The sequence below is a fragment of the Podarcis gaigeae genome (genome assembly GCF_964106915.1).
Source record: "Podarcis gaigeae genome assembly, chromosome: 12".
In the NCBI taxonomy this organism is placed as follows: Eukaryota; Metazoa; Chordata; class Lepidosauria; order Squamata; family Lacertidae; genus Podarcis; species Podarcis gaigeae.
In genome coordinates, this window is record NC_139688.1 from 34,405,349 (window position 1) to 34,423,029 (window position 17,681).

The following is a 17,681-nucleotide window of genomic DNA, read 5'->3' on the forward strand; positions in this document are numbered from 1 at the left end:
AGTTCTCCAAGGAAGTAATGGGTAGAAAAATGTGTATATACTGGAATAATGTGTGCCAAAATGCATTATATTTGGGGGAATTGCTCTGCAAAAATGAGTATACACGGCAAAATTGCATACAGATGTGTACATTAAAAGAAACTCATCCTAAAATGCTGGTGAATTTTCATGACGATTAAAAAAAATAACAAACAGATGTGAGAATATGGAACACTGAATTTAAGTTTGGGGGGGAAATAGAAATTTGGAGAACCTATAATTGACAGATTCACCCATCCCTACCTTTTAACTACCACTTCCAAATGGTGGATTAAAAACAAACAGGCTTGATAGTTGTGACCAAAAGGTAATCAAGCACCACCCTTGGAAATCCTGGTGGGGAGCAAAGAGACAGCCCACCCCAATGAACCATAACCCCTAGATTCCCAGCTTTCATTTTTAAGAAAGTTTCTAAGATTTGTGGAACCTGAGTGTTTGTGAGTAGGGGTGTGTGTGTGTGTGTGTGTGTGTGTGTGAGAGAGAGAGAGAGAGAGAGAGAGAGAGAGAGAGAGAGAGAGAGAGGCTCACCTGCTCTCCCCTTTCTGCATTTTACTCTCCCCCCCCCCCCACAGTGCCCTTCTGCCCTGGAAAAATTCCTGTGGATTCCCACCATACCACTCATGAGAAGGAATCGCTGCTGCATTATCACTGCTGCATCAACTCCTGTTAAATACAGAAGGATTACTACCTGTTGTGTAATAATAAATAACTATTCTTCCAATGTTGACAAAGCCATCAGCAAAAAATATAAAACTTGGGTTCTTAGCATGCCACCAATGGAACTTAAAAGATACCAGGCCTTATTCTTATAATAGATGTCCATAAACTATACTCTTTTATATCTTGGAGACAAGAATGATCTAAAAGGAGGCATTTATGGTTAGTTCCTCTTCAGTGTGAATAGTTGACGTATGCCATGTGCTCAAGTCATTGCTCTGGGGAGATTCTATCTGTCTATATTTTGCCTCTGCACCAGTTAGTCTCCATAGCAACCTGTTTGCTCCCATGGAGAAAGAAGATGGGGTTTTTTCCCACACACAAAAAACCCTTATATTTTGAAAACATAGCTCCTTCTGGATTTTTGTTTTTGTTTTTTTGAAGGGGGGTGACCAATCTTTGACTTTTCTTCTCCTTGACATTCATATATGGTGCTTCCATTTGTTTGCCCAGATCACTGTAGCAGCAGGGATAAAATCTGACATTATTTCATCCTCTGAATGAAAGGTTCATTTATTTACATTTCTCAACCTGTGGGTCCCCAGATGTTGTTGAACTACAATTCCCTTCACCCCTAGCTAGCAAGGCCAGAGCTCAGGGATGATGGGAGTTGTAGTCCAATAACATCTGGGGACCCTCAGGTTGAGAACCGCTGATTTACATGTGGAAGTAGAACCAGTGTGTGGTGAGGTGGTTAGAGTGACCTGGGAGACCTGTGTTCAAATCCCCACTTGGCAATGGAACTCACTGCTTCTCAGCCTAACCTTCTCATAGGGTTGTTGTGGGGAATTAATTGTGGAAGAGCGGCCATGTACACCATCCTCAGAGGAAAGGGCGGGATATAAATGGAATAAATTAATACAGTGGCCTGTTGCAAGCAGACTGATGTATCATGCATTCAGAGATGCCATTCTGAGGGCAGACAATGGATAGGGGTTTTTCCCTTCCTAATGCTACTTTTCATGAGGTTGAACCAGCCCATGCACTGTGGTCCCACTGAAAATTTTCCCCACCCACCCACTATGCATTTATAAGCAATGCCATTTCAGTGTTTCAGTATCATCCCGGCATGTTACATGAGGGTTAGTGATAGTCCCTGGTGATGTAATGCAACCTAGGAACAGGGCAGAAATTTGTTTTGTTTCCTATACTAAGGCAAACTTGCCTGATTTGAATTTTCCAAAATGGACCGAAACACAGCCATTCTTCAAAATTCGCACTTCTTTGAATTTTGCAATGTACTTCTCCAGCCAAGTAATGTGCACAAAAATGCATATACTAAGGTAAAATGTGCCTATAAAGGCAGATATTAGTGAAATTGATGTATGACTATGCAACATATATGGGGAAATTATTTTGCAAAAATGTGTATATTAGGCAGACTTGTGTGTGAAAATATTATGAGGAATTTGAACTAAAATGTGGGTGAATTTTCATGAGGACATTTTTTTTTATATAAAAAAAACTAAACTGATGTGGAGAACTGAATTTAAGATTGGAAATATGAAAAACCAAGATAATCCAAAATGAATATGTTTGCCCATCCCTAATCAAACCTTTGCCAGTAGATAAGCTCTTGGAACCAACATAGTCTCTATTTTTCATGGCTGAGGAAGGAAGGAATAATTCTCTACTCCCCATGCATCATGGTCCCAATGAAAATGACCCCTCACTCCTGTACACTTTTAATATTAAATTTTTAAAAATACAAAGGCTACACATTTAAACCATGACCTTTTGCTGCATCATTGTCCTCCAGGCACACTGGGGTTTGGGAGGGAGAGCTATGGTCCCTGATGATCTTTTAGAAGCTTTGTATATAAATGAGCCACTTCACTATTCACTGAACAATTCCCAGAACCTTAAAGTCGCTGGATCACAGTCATCCTTCCTGTGTTGTGCAATCTACCTTTTAACAGTCTTGTTTGTAAACTTGAAAGCACAATGTGGGCCTTTCTCAGAGGTTTTATAAAGCCTTATCAAAGCAGCTCGGATGACGACACCTCAGCACTTCACTTCCACTATTAATGTATTACTGCTTCAGAGCCCAAACACTCTTGTAATCGTCTAAGAAAAGACTGCATCTGCTTCATCTGGAGGTAATGAAGCTTTTGTTTTCTGCGCCAACTCTTCAAGTCCAACATCTGACATGTTGGAGTGGGGGGAGTTTTTACAGATGGGCTATCAGAATCTGCACTATTTCTGTGCTGAGTTGCCTCAACCCCCTTTCCCTTTTTGCATTCTCTAAGATCTTTAAACTGAATATTCTTGTGAACAGGAGGAATGCTGTCTGCAAATTCTTTCACAAGGAAGATACCCTCCACATTTCTGCTGGCTTGCAGATTCTTTGACAAGAGAGGCGCAGAAAGCAAGGACCCGCGTTACATAACTGCAAGATACACCCGTGCGTTTCCCAGAGCAGAGCAAATAAAAGAAAATGGATAAGATGAGTATCAGGGATTGAGCTGGCAGCTCGAGACAAAAGACTTCTGACGAGATGCTGTTTTGTCTCTGAAGCTCAGGCCGAGGATGATAATTCATATGCTAGGTACTAGATCATGAGGCAATGAGGAATGCTTTTAAAATCCGCTTGATACTAGAATACTGAACATGAGGTAAAGGGGCTGGGGGGATTATTTCCAGATGTAGGTGGCACAACTACAAGACAGTTCATAATGGAACTCATGGCAAGAAAGGAGAATGTTGGTAAAGGAGAGTGAAACAGGACACAAAGGGTTGTAGACCCACTGAAATGAATGGACCCAAGTCAGCCAGGCCCATTAATTTCAATGGGTTTACTCAGTGCTCTTTTAGTAGAACGGCAATGGTGCCCACCTAAGAGGTGCCACGGAGCTGAGTTCTGACCTGTCTTCAGTGTCCCACCAGCACTCCCCAGGCTCTGAGCCTTCCTCCTCTGATGCTTCCCTATGGGGTTCGCCAGCTAGTTCCTCTCGCCACTCCTTGCCACCCAGCCAGTCTCTGACAACAGGATGCTTCCTTGCTGTAGACAGTCTGCCTCCAACCCATGGACATCAACTGGAACAGTGTTTAGGGTAGAGCCCATATATGTTCATTTAAGCCATATCTGAGTCTCTGAGTGGTGTTATATTAATGCCCCAGATGCCCCTTTGCATGTTCATTTATGAAGACCTGAAAAGGGTGAAAGCTTGCCTACCAACATATTTTATGGGGGTTTTTGTGGGGGGATGTTAACACCCAAAAGGCACATGCAAAGGGTTAATTGCAAGAGCAGTAGAACTCTGTGATGTCATGCACCTGAAGCAGTTATGGCAGTTATTTCCATTGGTTCAGTTGGTAGTACAGTCTTAATAGTTGGAACAGCAGGTATGTTATATTGTGGTGCTGCCTGCCTCAGAGTTAGTTAGTCAGTAACAGTATAATCTATGTAAGATGCTTTTAGCAACTTAAGAAACACCAACCTGCATTATATATTTAACCTGCAACTGTAAGTACACTAATGAAAAGTTATTCATCATTCTAAAGGGTCAAATGCATATTTCCGCATATATCTGCAAATGGAAACTATGAAGCGTTCTGTATACACGTTTATATTCTCTGCTTATGGAGGTGGCAAGATATGTCATTGCTGATCACATAGTTGTAAGTTACATGATCTGAGAGAAATGAAGATATGGGCATGAAATGATTTAAAACAAAAACAAAAACATGTGGACTGATCTCTCCCCTAAGCCGGAGTGCTGTTGCGTAAAAAGTGCCTTCCTGGATCAGATGAAAGGCTCTTCCAGTCCTCCTGTTCTCTTACAGAGAAATTCCAGATCCCACCACCACCAAAAAATCTGGTGCTAGTTTTGTGCCGCAAACCATATTTTGCGCTGGCACCCAAAATGAGTAATTGTCACTCAAAACAGGGTCACAAGTAAGTGGCCCCAAACCCAACCTTGTGTGATTGGCTCCAAACCAGTACCAAAAATGGTGTGCCAGTTTGGTGCCATTTTGTGCCACAAGCCCCACTTTCTGTGCCATCCCCCAAACTGAGTAATTAACACTCAACCCGGGGGCCATAAGTGAGCACTTAAGTGGGAACTTAAGTGGGATACGTGGGCGCTTTAGTTAGCTAACGCTGGCTAAATGGGGACTTAAGTTGGCTAAGTAGGGACTTAAGCTAAGGGGACTTAGTCAACTTCAGCCACAGAAAGCAGGGTTTGAGGCACAAAATGACACCAAACCAGCATACCACTTTGGCACCTGTTTGGGGTCAATCGGACAAGGTTGGATTTTTGGCCATTTACTTGTGCCCCCAATTTGCTCGGTTTGGGGTGGTGGTGGCACAAAACATGGAGTTCACGGCACAAAACAGCACAAAACTAGCACTAAACTTGGGCATCAGTTTTTTGGGGGGGGCAGAATTTTGGGGTCACGTGTTAATGAAGCTCAACTAGATGCCTCTGGGAAGCCTGTAAGGACCTGAGCACAAGAGCGCTTTCCTAACTGGCATCCAGCCCCCTGCTACCTCCAACTGTGGAGCTAGAACATAGCCATTGTTGCTGGTAGCCACCAGCAGGCATAGCCTCTTTGATCTTCTCCTTTCCCTCTTTGAAGGCCATCCAAGTTTCAGGGGCGGAGCTTCATGCTCTGGCACCAGGGGCAGAGAGCAGGTGGGGGCATGGCTGGTGCGTGTCCTGGGGCCATGGCGCCCAGGGCGGGGGGTGCAGCCGCGATAGCAGCCGCGATGGCACCCCACTACGATCGTGGTACCGGGGGCAGTTCGCTCCCCCACCCCCTCTTCTTTGCCAGTGCCATGTTTATGGCCATGGCTGCATTTTTCCGTAACCACATTTCACAGTTTAAACTGTGGTCTGTGTGAAGTAGTATCTTGTACTTCCTGTCACTTCGTATTAGATGCTTTGGCTATTGGCTGTCACTCTGTTCCTCCCAGCCCACTGAGATTGGGGGAAGGCCAAGTTTTGACAAAGGAAGTGCTTTCATCAGTCTTCCATCCATTCTCTTAATTTCTGGAAAGTTGTTGGTGTTGTTTTCTTTTTTTCAAATGTTTATTTTATGAATTGGGATGTTGGAATGAGGGGAGGGAGGGGAGCCACAAGGAGACGGTGTTTTCTTTTTCTTTTTTTACATCATAGAAGGAAACCATTGTGAGCTCAGCCAATATAGTGGTACCTCTGGTTATGGACTTAATTCGTTCCGGAGGTCCGTTCTTAACCTGAATCCGTTCTTAACCTGAGGTACCGCTTTAGCTAATGGGGCCTCCCGCTGCCACTGCACGATTTCTTTTCTCATCCTGAGGTAAAGTTCTTAACCCAAGGTACTACTTCTGGGTTAGCGGAGTCTGTAGCCCGAAGTGTTTGTAACCTGAGGTACCACTGTAGTGGGAACAACAGCAAGTCCATGACAAGCCTGCTAATTGTTGCTACTGTTTCAGCCAATCAGAGGTTGCTACATAGTAGCTGGGCCATGTGGTTTCCAAAAGCCGTGTCTGGGGTTTGTCAGGGCTTTGCTTTCTACACTGCTTTATATAGCGACTGACAGGACAAGGCAACTTCAGCCCAGCAGAATATGTTTATGGATTGCACCTTCCTTCTTAACTATCTTGCTGTCTTGAGTATCTTTCGTGGATAACAAAGTAATCAATTTTACAAGTATATCATTAGTTGCTGGCTCTTTTGAATGCAGGTCCATTTTGAAAACATGAGCATTAAAGTGCATGTGGAAGTTAAAACGATAGCCCTTGGCTGCCACCTAAAGGTTTTAAGTGTCACTATGAAAGGATACCCTCCTGTTGAAAAATAGGTATCACATTTTGTTCAAGATGATTTCACCTCCTGTCTTTACAAGAAACATCCAGCCTCTTTACTGCAAGTGAGAGGTGGTCATACTAGGTACATATGCCTGAGCCTTCCCATCTGCAGATGTTCTGGCCTTGTAGCAACAGATTCAAAATTAGGATAATGAAAACACTCAGAGCTGGAGTGTTTCCATTGCCAATCATTCTTAATGGCCCAGTACTCTGTTCCCTTTGTTTGTTGCTGATGCCCCATCTTCTAAGATGACCTCCTGAACCCAGAAACCCCAGACCTCCTGGCCTGTGTTTTTGTCACTGCTAGATTCAGCGTTTGGCAGCTTTCCTTAATACTCTGAACACTGACTTATTCCTATCATTTATTAAATCTAAGGATGGGGGGTGGGATCTCCAACTTATAAACTCATAACACATTTAGGGGGATCTATCCCCCTCCAAACACTCATAACACCAGCAATCATGATTAGTAGCCTGATAACCTTTGCCCTTCATGAATTTGTCTGCTCTGCATATAAAGCATTCTTACATCTTGTCTAGTTTAACTATGTGCTGTGTGAAGAAATGCTTTTTCCTCTCCTGAATATCCCACCATTCAGCTTCAATGGATGACCCAATGTTCTAGTATTATGAAATGCTGGAGGGTCAAATCTTCCTATCCAATTTCTCCACCTGTGAATAATTTTATAAACCCCTATTATGTCTGCCATCACTCACCATTTTTTCCCAAGCTGAAAAGCCTCAGCCATTATAGTTTTTCCTCATAGAAGAGTTGCTCCAGCCCTTCTTCCACCTCTGAAATACCTTTTTTGAGATGTAGCGACTGAAACTGTAAACAGTATGCCAAATGTCGTAACCTTTGCACTTCTGTGGCTCAGTGGTAAAGCACGTTCTTTGTATGTTGGATTCCTGCATCTCCAGTTAGGGTTAGGGAAAGAATCCTTCCTGACAGCTGGTGTGCTGCTGCCAGTCAGTGCAGACAACACTGCTCTAGATTGATCAGTGTTCCAACTCAGTATACAGCAGCCTCCTATGTGTGGCAACAGAACAGATTAGTAGAAAGGTGTTACGGTATTGGCAGTTTTATTTCTGCTTCTCTTCCTAACGATACCCCAATGTGGAATTCATTGTTTTCACAACGGCTGCACAGTATTTTCAACAAGCTGTGCTTTGTGACCCCAAGATGCTCTTCCTGGATGATGATGAGGATTGCCCCAGTGGTGCATCACATTACCTTTGCTTACATTCAATTGCATTTTAATTTGCACTCCCCCAGTTGGGAATGATCCCTTTAAAGCATTTCACTATCTCTTTTTATTTTTACCACCCTAAAACATGCACAAATGCATATGCATTCACCACACACGATTGAGTACATGCTCCACATGCAATTTTCCCATACTGAAGCCATATCTGTCTAAGACATTTGTCTTAAAAGATTTCATTTTCCTCTTTTGTAGTGTGAGAGATTTCAAAGGACTGTTGATGCAGAGGAGTCAGCAAAGGATTCCTTATCTCTCTTCCACTACCCATCAGAACATTTTGTACTTTCCCTTGATCAAAATTGTTTCAGAATCATTTGTATTAAAAGCTGTGGACGTAAATTAGCTCAGCCAGACATCAACTACCAAGGGATGAAGGACGTTTCGATTTTTTCCACCCCCGTAAATACCGCACTGCCTTCCTGTTATCCCAATTTGGGAAAATGTCGCGTTTGACTCAGGGGTAGAATTCCCTGTGGACATACTTGGATGAAGCAAAAGTGGCCCCACTAAAAAGGATGAGTGATATTAAGAGCCATATAAAACACCACTATTTCCGCAACAACGGGAGCAATCCAGGCCACCAACTTCAGTTTTAGCTATATTCCGATGAGGGTCTTACCATGTCCTCCTATTAAAATTGCTCAGAAACCTGAAGAACTGGGTACACCTTGAGGCAATCTACCCAGGGATGCTGTCATGCTACCTGTAGATGAGTGCCACACCCCATGGTCACATTTGACTGGACTTAACTGTCCAGGGGTCCTTTACCTTTACCTTTTACATAATGAGAGCACCTTACAGGCACCAAGTATGCAATAATAATAATAATAATAATTTATTTATACCCCGCCCATCTGGCTGGGCTTCCCCAGCCACTTTGGGTGGCTTCCAGCCAAATATGAAAATACAGTAATACATCAAACATTAAGCTTCCCCAAACAGGGCTGCCTTCAGATGTCTTCTAAAAGTTTGGTAGTTGTTGTTCTCTTTGACATCTGGTGGGAGGGCGTTCCACAGGGTGAGCGCCACTACCGAGACTAACCTGATCTCATTTTTTGACAGAATTACAAGCCTGGTAGATGAAGGGAACGCAGTGGATGTAGCCTACCTTGATTTCAGCAAGGCATTTGACAAGGTGCCCCATGATATTCTTGTAAAGAAGCTGGTAAAATGCAGTCTTGACTATGCTACCACTCAGTGGATTTGTAACTGGCTGACTGACCGAACCCAAAGGGTGCTCATCAATGGTTCCTCTTCATCCTGGAGAAGAGTGACTAGTGGGGTGCCACAGGGTTCTGTCTTGGGCCCAGTCTTATTCAACATCTTTATCAACGACTTGGATGATGGACTCAAGGGCATCCTGATCAAATTTGCAGATGACACCAAACTGGGAGGGGGGGCTAACACCCCAGAGGACAGGATCACACTTCAAAACGACCTTGACAGATTAGAGAACTGGGCCAAAACAAACAAGATGAATTTTAACAGGGAGAAATGTAAAGTATTGCACTTAGGCAAAAAAAATGAGAGGCACAAATACAAGATGGGTGACACCTGGCTTGAGAGCAGTACATGTGAAAAGGATCTAGGAGCCTTGGTTGACCACAAACTTGACATGAGCCAACAGTGTGACACGGCAACTAAAAAAGCCAATGCAATTCTGGGCTGCATCAATAGGAGTATAGCATCTAGATCAAGGGAAGTAATAGTGCCACTGTATTCTGCTCTGGTCAGACCTCACCTGGAGTACTGTGTCCAGTTCTGGGCACCACAGTTCAAGAAGGACACTGACAAACTGGAACGTGTCCAAAGGAGGGCAATCAAAATGGTCAAAGGCCTGGAAACGATGCCTTATGAGGAACGGCTAAGGGAGCTGGGCATGTTTAGCCTGGAGAAGAAGAGGTTAAGGGGTGATATGATAGCCATGTTCAAATATATAAAAGGATGTCACATAGAGGAGGGAGAAAGGTTGTTTTCTGCTGCTCCAGAGAAGCGGACACGGAGCAATGGATCCAAACTACAAGAAAGAAGATTCCACCTAAACATTAGGAAGAACTTCCTGACAGTAAGAGCTGTTCGACAGTGGAATTTGCTGCCAAGGAGTGTGGTGGAGTCTCCTTCTTTGGAGGTCCTTAAGCAGAGGCTTGACAACCATATGTCAGGAGTGCTCTGATGGTGTTTCCTGCTTGGCAGGGGGTTGGACTCAATGGCCCTTGTGGTCTCTTCCGACTCTATGATTCTATGATTCTATGAGAAGGCCCTCTGCCTGGTTCCCTGTAATTTGGCTTCTCGCAGTGAGGGAACCGCCAGAAGGCCCTTGGAGGACTTCCGGGTTAGCGCCTCCGTCAATGGTGGAGCTCCTCCGATCGGGAGGAACCGGCTCCGTGAAAAACAGGGTCTGACCGCCACGGCGACAGCGGAGACCCTTAGAAATCACAGACGGGAGAAGTCTGTGAACCTGGGATTCGGCTGGCACCTTCAGCGCCCACTTACTCGCGGGGAGACCCGGTATCGGGAATCCGGAGCGATGTGGGGTGAGAGGCGCGGTGCTTTGAATCGACCGCTTATTTCACGGAGCGAAGCCGCATTGCCGCTGTCGGAGAGCGCTGACTTTTTTCATGTGGACAATTGGATTCTAAACAACAACCCGTGAGTAGAACGGGAAATTGAGCTTTTAAATAATTTAATTTGGCACCGAACGGGAAGGTCTAAACAGGAAGTCCACCTTCCCTTTCTGTAAATAGACTGAAGCAAAGTAGTTACTAACTAAGGTTTTGGAAAGTCTCGTGTAAAGGATTAAAACTCCACTGATTGAAACCATCAATTCTGACCAAGTGAACTTGCAGGAGAAGGCGGAAAATTAAAGATTGAAGCATCACGTCTCTGAACCTAGGAACAGTTTGCAAAAAGTCCATCGACGGTAAACAGGGCAAATTTGACAGCTAGCTTTAACTTGACAGCTAGCTTTAATTTGACAGTTGGCATTAATTTGACAGCTAGCTTTAAAAGAAAGACATTATTTCTATTGTCTGCTTCTGCACTTAAAAAAAAGAAAAAGGAACTGGGAACTGTTATTAATTTACTTTTGGAATTGTGTTGGAAAGGATTGATACAAATTGAGACTGCTTCCCTCTAGGGGGAGTTTTGGGACATTGTTACAAGTGTGCAGCTGCGAAATTACTCTGAAGGACTGTGAGAAACTAGTTTTGACATTGAATTTCTTAAGAATGTCGGTAAAGGAAGAAATAGCGTCTGCTTTGAATAGGACAATTTATCTGCTGGGAAAGCTGCATAAACATATAGATGTCATGGCTACTAATATTGATATCTTGGGAACAAAAGTGGGCATCAGCATTGAAGTCTACAAGAACCCGGCACAAGAATCTTTCTTAACTGAACATATTGATGAATTAGAGAAGGAGAAAGTTGCTGTTGTTGCTGTTGTAGAATATAAAGCAAAATATGGGGGAGCTTTAACCCTAAAGAGGCAAATGGAGGGTTACAACTTGAGGCCTTATATGACTGTAATTAGGAGAAGCCAGTTTTTGAAGATGGGTGCCTGGCCTGATCTGGAAAAGGAAAAGTGGAGAGATCCCTTTATGCAGGGATCAAATGACTTTTGGAATATGAATTTGAGCCAGGAGGAGATTGGAGCTTTGGGGGCCTTTGGACTTGGAAGAAATGTGAAACAAGGTTTGGAATACTTTATGGGCCCTAGCTTTATTTATGGAAACCTGGCAGACTTGTCAAGAAGGAATATAAGCATCGTTGGGTTGGAGCTCCCCCGAGATCTGCTTTTTAGCACCAAAGTTTATCAAGAAGATCGGCAGAAGGGAAATGAAGAAGAGTTAAGAGCCTCGGATATCAGATCTCCAGGTTGATGGACGCTGGGAGGTTGATGGAACTGAGGGCAGGGGCCGGGACCAGGGAGGGGAGACGGAGGAAAGAAATTGGGAATTTAAAGTGTATATAAGGAATTTTTTTTAATAAAAAAAAATTAATGAGAAATGGAAAAATCGTGGAATGAAATTTTTATGACCCTAGTTTTAATGAGAAATAAGATTAAATAAAGTAAAAATGGATGATTAATTGGTGAAAGAAGAGAATGTTAAACTACAGTATATTAAGATAAATTATTAGGATAAAAACAAGGATGAAGGATTTGCTGGAATAACTAACTGAATCAGAATACAAAGAGGGGAGGTGTGAGGAGGTCAAGGAAATAAGTTAAAGAAGGAAAGTTATGTAAAGGTTTGATTTGTTCTTTTCTTTCTTTTTTCCCCCTTGATTCTATGCATATTTGTTTTGCTTGTTTTTTGTCTGTTTTCCATTTTTTATCTTTTTTTTTGATGTGACTTGTTTTTATGTATTGCTTTCTTTTTTGGTTTAATTGGGTGTTTTTTTGTTGTGATTTATGTAACCTTTAAAATTTTAATAAAAATCTTTTAAAAAAAACAAAACAGAAGGCCCTTGGCACTGGACCTCAGTGTCTAGGTACAATGATGGGGGTGGAGACGCTCCTTCAGATATACTGGGCCGAGGCCATTTAGGGCTTTAAAGATCAGCACCAACACTTTGAATTGTGCTTGGAAACGTACTGGGAGCCAGTGTAGGTTTTTCAAGACCGGTGTTATGTGGTCTGTTATGTGTTATGTGGTTTTATATGGTAGGTGTTATGCAAACAACAATGGGATGAAAATAATGGCGTGGAAGTAGCAACAGTACCTTCCCATATCCAAACAAAGTAATGCCTGTGTGGTGCCACCCTTACTTCAATCCCTCCTCCAAATTCACCTTTTTGGCGACACCTATGACCAGTGCTTTTTTTCTAAAAAAAATTTAAAATGTTTGACTCGGGGAAAATCACCACTTTATAGTTCAAATTGGGGAAAATAAATACAGTAAATAGACAAAAACACAAAGATTCACAAAATGTTTAGGGGTATTCGTCCCCCTGCGTGTGCCCCCCCCCCCCCGAAAAAAGTACTGCCTATGACACAACACCCTTGAGTCTCAGGCCCTCCTGCAACTAAATCCCTAAGCCTGAAATGCATATAACTGAAAGAACCACATATTGCTTCCCTGCTTCCCCCTGCCTCCACTTCCCTCCTTTTCCTCTATTTTTCTTCTGTGCTGAATGTTATAGACAGTAAGCTCTTCCAGGCAGGGACTAGTCCATTGTGCTCCATAAAGTACTGTGCACAATGTTGATGCTATATCTAAATCATGCCATGAAATAACTAGATAACTGGAGAAGTGTCATTCTCTGCTCTCTCCCTCTTATCCTTCCCCTAGGTTTGTTCCTAGCTCCACTAATCCTAGGCTTTCTATTCCTTTCTGCTCCCGTATACTTTTTCCTCCACTGTCCCTTTTATTAAAAGTAGGTTATCTCTGCCCATGCTGCTTTCAATCTGATTGTAAAGCTCAGAGACAATTTAACAAGGCAGCGCTAATGCCCTCGAGCTTGCTGCCCTGCCAGAGGTCTCTTGGGAGCTGCACTGGCTGGTACAGCCATGTACCCTCGTGTAGACTGTGTGGGGCTGAGCAGGGGGGTTACTTAGGAAGGGACAGACACAGATCGCTCTCTTTTCCTTTTGTCTGGCTCAGAACAGTATTGGTAACTGCAGCAGCTCAAGCAACTATTGCACCTCAATAGGAAATCAAATGGAGAAGACTGGTAAGAGGAACGGAATTAAAGGAATGGAGGGTGTTAAGTTGTGGGTGAACATATCAGACAACACAGCGATTCTTCAAACAGCTCTTCTTTATTCAGAGGCCAGAACAGAACTGAGCTGAAGGGTTCAGTCAGCCTGCTTATATAGAGCTCCAGTACAACGTAACTGTAACAATTTTCTAAAACTATCCAATCACTGAACGTCACTTTCGATCCCTTATTTGCATAACTATCTACAGTATCCCCCTGCTGGCCCAGGGTGAGAACTTCAGTACATAACAGAGGGCAAATCTGAAAAGTATGGGTGGGGAAGAGATGTGGATGCAATTTAAATCTGATGTTAAACCTGTACAGTTGGTAGAGCATGAGACTCTTAATCGCAGGGTCATGGGCAAAAGATCCCTACATTGCAGGGAGTTGGGCTAGCAGTAGTAGTCCTTTCCAACTGTACAATACTATGCTTCTCTAATACGGTGTGTCAACATGAATCTGTCATAGGTATAAATATATCCATAAACTACACCACACATAAATCTAACAGGATGATATATAAGGTTTGCTGGTTATGTAATCCAGCCTCATATTAGGCAAGGGGGCTCAAGATATTGCTGTGGCCTGTTCCTTCTCCTACCCACCAGACTATTGCCAATAATAATATCATATGCAGCTGCTTCACATGTCAAACTCCAGAAGTGCAACTTACAAATGCCTGTTCTGAATTTTGAGTTGAAAAGGTGCTAAAACCACGAGGAGGAAATGCAGCACTTTTACTGTATGTAGAGATATCCTTTATAGTTCAAAGATCCACCTGCTGCCATGGCCCAGTGATGATAAACATGTGTGGGCAGAATAGTGTGCAATATGTAGAACAGAACTATTTTCAATGATGAACTATTCCAGATAGTAACATGGTGATAAATACAATCATTGCACCTTGCAATCGCAATGTAATCATGTTGATTACATTCTTACATAGTAAACCTGTGTAAAGTTTTTTTTTTGAAAATAAAATAAAATACTGGGGTTGGTGGGTCTTCAGTTTTGAGAATATTTGCCAGGAGTGTGCATTATGTTTGGATGAATCTCAGCTCCCAAGGAGAAGTTGAATACTGCATCTCAGAGGGATTTTCGGCTTATTGGAGGTGAAGCAGGATCTGTACAATGAAGCGAGTCCAAGCAGGGACCCCTGAAGCACTTTGTGGCACCTTGGCAATCCAAAGCAAGCTTCCGCTGAAGGCAGATTAAATGTCTTTAAATTTACCTTAATGCCAGGGTGGGATGATGGAAGAATAGAGAGCAAACATCAGAGTTGGAAAAAGCGGGTGGAGAGCTCTATTGAGAGTGATGGGATTCAAGTTAGCTGCAAATATCTTCTCCTAGTGGTTTCAATGGGATTTAAGCATGACTAACTTTCTTTGGATGCGGGCCAGAGTGTATTTTTAAAGGCAGGCCAGATGGCAGCTCTTCCACTTGAAATTAGAGAGAGAGGGAGGGGGTGTTCTCTCTGCGCATGTATGTGCAGAAAAAAAGAGCAGCTTTCTATCCTGAAACAAAAATTATGTGGTTTTTGTTTATTTTCTGGAGTTCTATCCCACCTTTCCAAAAGGCCCTCAGGCAGTTTACAATAAAAATAAGCAGCAGCAGCAATGGTATAGTTTGAAAGAGGTCACAGAAGGCCCTTGCTGCTAAAAGAAATAATAGAAATTATCTATGGTTATTGCAGGAGTCGGTAGCTTCTTTCAAGCTAGTTTTCCAAAGACATCATAGGTGTCCCCTGGTAAGGCACTCAGAGAGAAATGCATCTAGATTAAGATGTAATAAATAAGCCAGTAGTACATTATATTTATTAATTTTACTAACAATGGGGACTCAAGATAGCCTCTGGGACTTACTTAGGCCCCACCCTCACCAGTCCTGCCTGCACCCCCCTCCTACACGTTGGTTTGGCTGGAATCTTTCCATGAATTGTGATAATGTCTCTCGCTTGCCTGTATTGAGGGTGAAGAAATGGGGGCGGGGGGTGTGTTTGTTGAAACCGTTTGCTTTTGCAATGGTGGAATGTATGGTACTATACAAAAGCAAGAGCAGCATCCATTGCTCTGCTTGGCGCCTCTGGCCCCAATCAAAACCAGCATGTCCGTCCCCTCAAAAAGTGACTCATGAGCAGCCCCATCCCTGGTTTATCTTGTCAAAATAACTCACGTCTCCCTTCTCAATTCTGACTCAGCCTTTTCATTTTCATGTTTTGGCTGCTGGTTACTTTAATTGAATTGTTCAAAAGCTGTAATAAAAAAAATCTTCAGTTAAAACTATAAAAGGATTTTATAAAAATCAAATAGAAATAATGCATCCTTAACGCCCCCCCCCCCCGGGATGATGGATAAATTGTGGTGGAATTGGTACATTTTACAATTGGTCATGAAAGGAAACATTCAAATGCTGGTCAGTGGTTTTTTTTTAATTTTTATTGATTTATACAATTAAAAATTCCCATAATCTACATAATTTATAGAAAAGACAAAAACCCAAGAATTCAAAAAAAAAAGAGACAAAAACCCACACACCCATTCTTCCCCACCCCCCACATCCCTCAACCACATATGTATGTGGTTTTTTGGTAAATATAGTCCTCCTGCTTACACTGTTATATCTTAGCTTCATATTCTTTTATCTAAAAACATTCCCATTCTTATCGTTTTAAATCATCTCTTTAAAAGTACTTCTTATACTTAATTATATTCAAAACATTGTTCCTTATCTTTTACATTCATTTCGTGGTTGTAGCGAGTCTATTTCTATTTCTGCAGATACAACATATGTAATTCCCAGACTTTTTAAAAGTCTTTATTGTCTTTATCTCTTAATCTTCCTGTAAGTTTCACCATTTATGCGTATTCCATCATCTTGGTTTGCCAGTCCTCTTTGTTTGGTGTTTTGTCATCTTTCCATTTTGGGGCAAGCAGAGTCCTGGCCGTAAATGCTGGTCGGAGGTTTTTAATGAAATAAACCAAACAACTGGCCAAAATATACAAGTGAGCACTCAATTGCCATTGTTGTCTATTTTTGATAATTTTCAATTTTTTTGGTAGAATCATAGAATGGTAGAGTTGAAAGAGACCACAAGGGTCATCTAGTCCAACCCCATTTGCAATGCAGGATTTTTATCTTTTTTACCAATGTGGGTATCTTTTTTACCGACTGACATTGGCGGACAAAGGTGGGGGCGGGGGAAGCGGCCCACACCGGGTGCCATTCGGGGAAAGGGTGCTATTGCGGCTGCCCCCCCCTCCGGGACACACGGCATGCCCCCGGGATGTGTGCTGGCCACCCCCCCCACCTGTTCTCCATTCCAGGGGCTGCAACATGTAGCTCCGCCACTGCCGACTGAGATATCTTTTTAAAGAGTTAATACTTTTCTTTATCGTGGCAGCTAGATTAATAATCACCAGTTTCGAAAAGCAGTCACACTCCAACCTGCTGAGTCGGTGGTACAGTAGATGCTTGGGTTGCGAACGTGATCTGTGCGGGATGCACGTTCGCAACCTGCAGGGGCACGTCTGCGCACGCACGGGTTGCGATTTGGCGCTTCTGCGCATGCACAAAGCGTGATTTGGCACTTCTGCGCATGCACAAAGCGCGATTTGGCACTTCTGCGCATGCGTGGCCCCCGAAAGTAACCCGTTCCAGTACTTCCGGGTTTTGGCAGATCCATAACCCAAAAAAACACAACCTGAAGCATCTGTAACCCGAGGTATGACTATATAAGGAAATGTGGAAAATTGCTCTGATGGAAAATCTTACCTTTTCTTCTTCTTCTTAAAGAATAGCAAACTGGCACATGCAGCATCTTACTTGGATGTGTCGGGAGTCTTGGAAGCTTGACTACCTAACGTTCTCCTACAAAGGGACCTTGAGCTGGTTTGGAGGTCCTAGAAGGGGAGTGCAGCTATCGCATACCCTTGACCGAAGAACAGCACACTCCTTCAATCTGGGATTGCTGTCCACCAAGCACACAGCTTCGGAAGGGACGCAGGAGGAGCGGTGAGGGAGGGAGGGAGGGGACACTGGCCTAGCCAGCCAGATCAGTCTAATCGACCCTGGCGATCAACGGGGTGACACATGTCGCAGCCAGATCGCCCTCACATCTTACCTGTAAAGTAAAAGGCTCAAATAAATGGTCCAGAAACAGATG

General features: G+C 43.1%; 1 long non-coding RNA gene across 1 annotated transcript; it reads left to right on the forward strand.

Annotated features, from left to right (window-relative positions):
• Positions 1 to 3,970: 3,970 nt before the first annotated feature.
• LOC310828247 lies at positions 3,971 to 17,679 on the forward strand. The gene is made up of 2 exons (XR_014556778.1): positions 3,971 to 4,222; positions 17,312 to 17,679. It is a non-coding gene; the product is annotated as an uncharacterized lncRNA (long non-coding RNA).
• Positions 17,680 to 17,681: the final 2 nt, after the last annotated feature.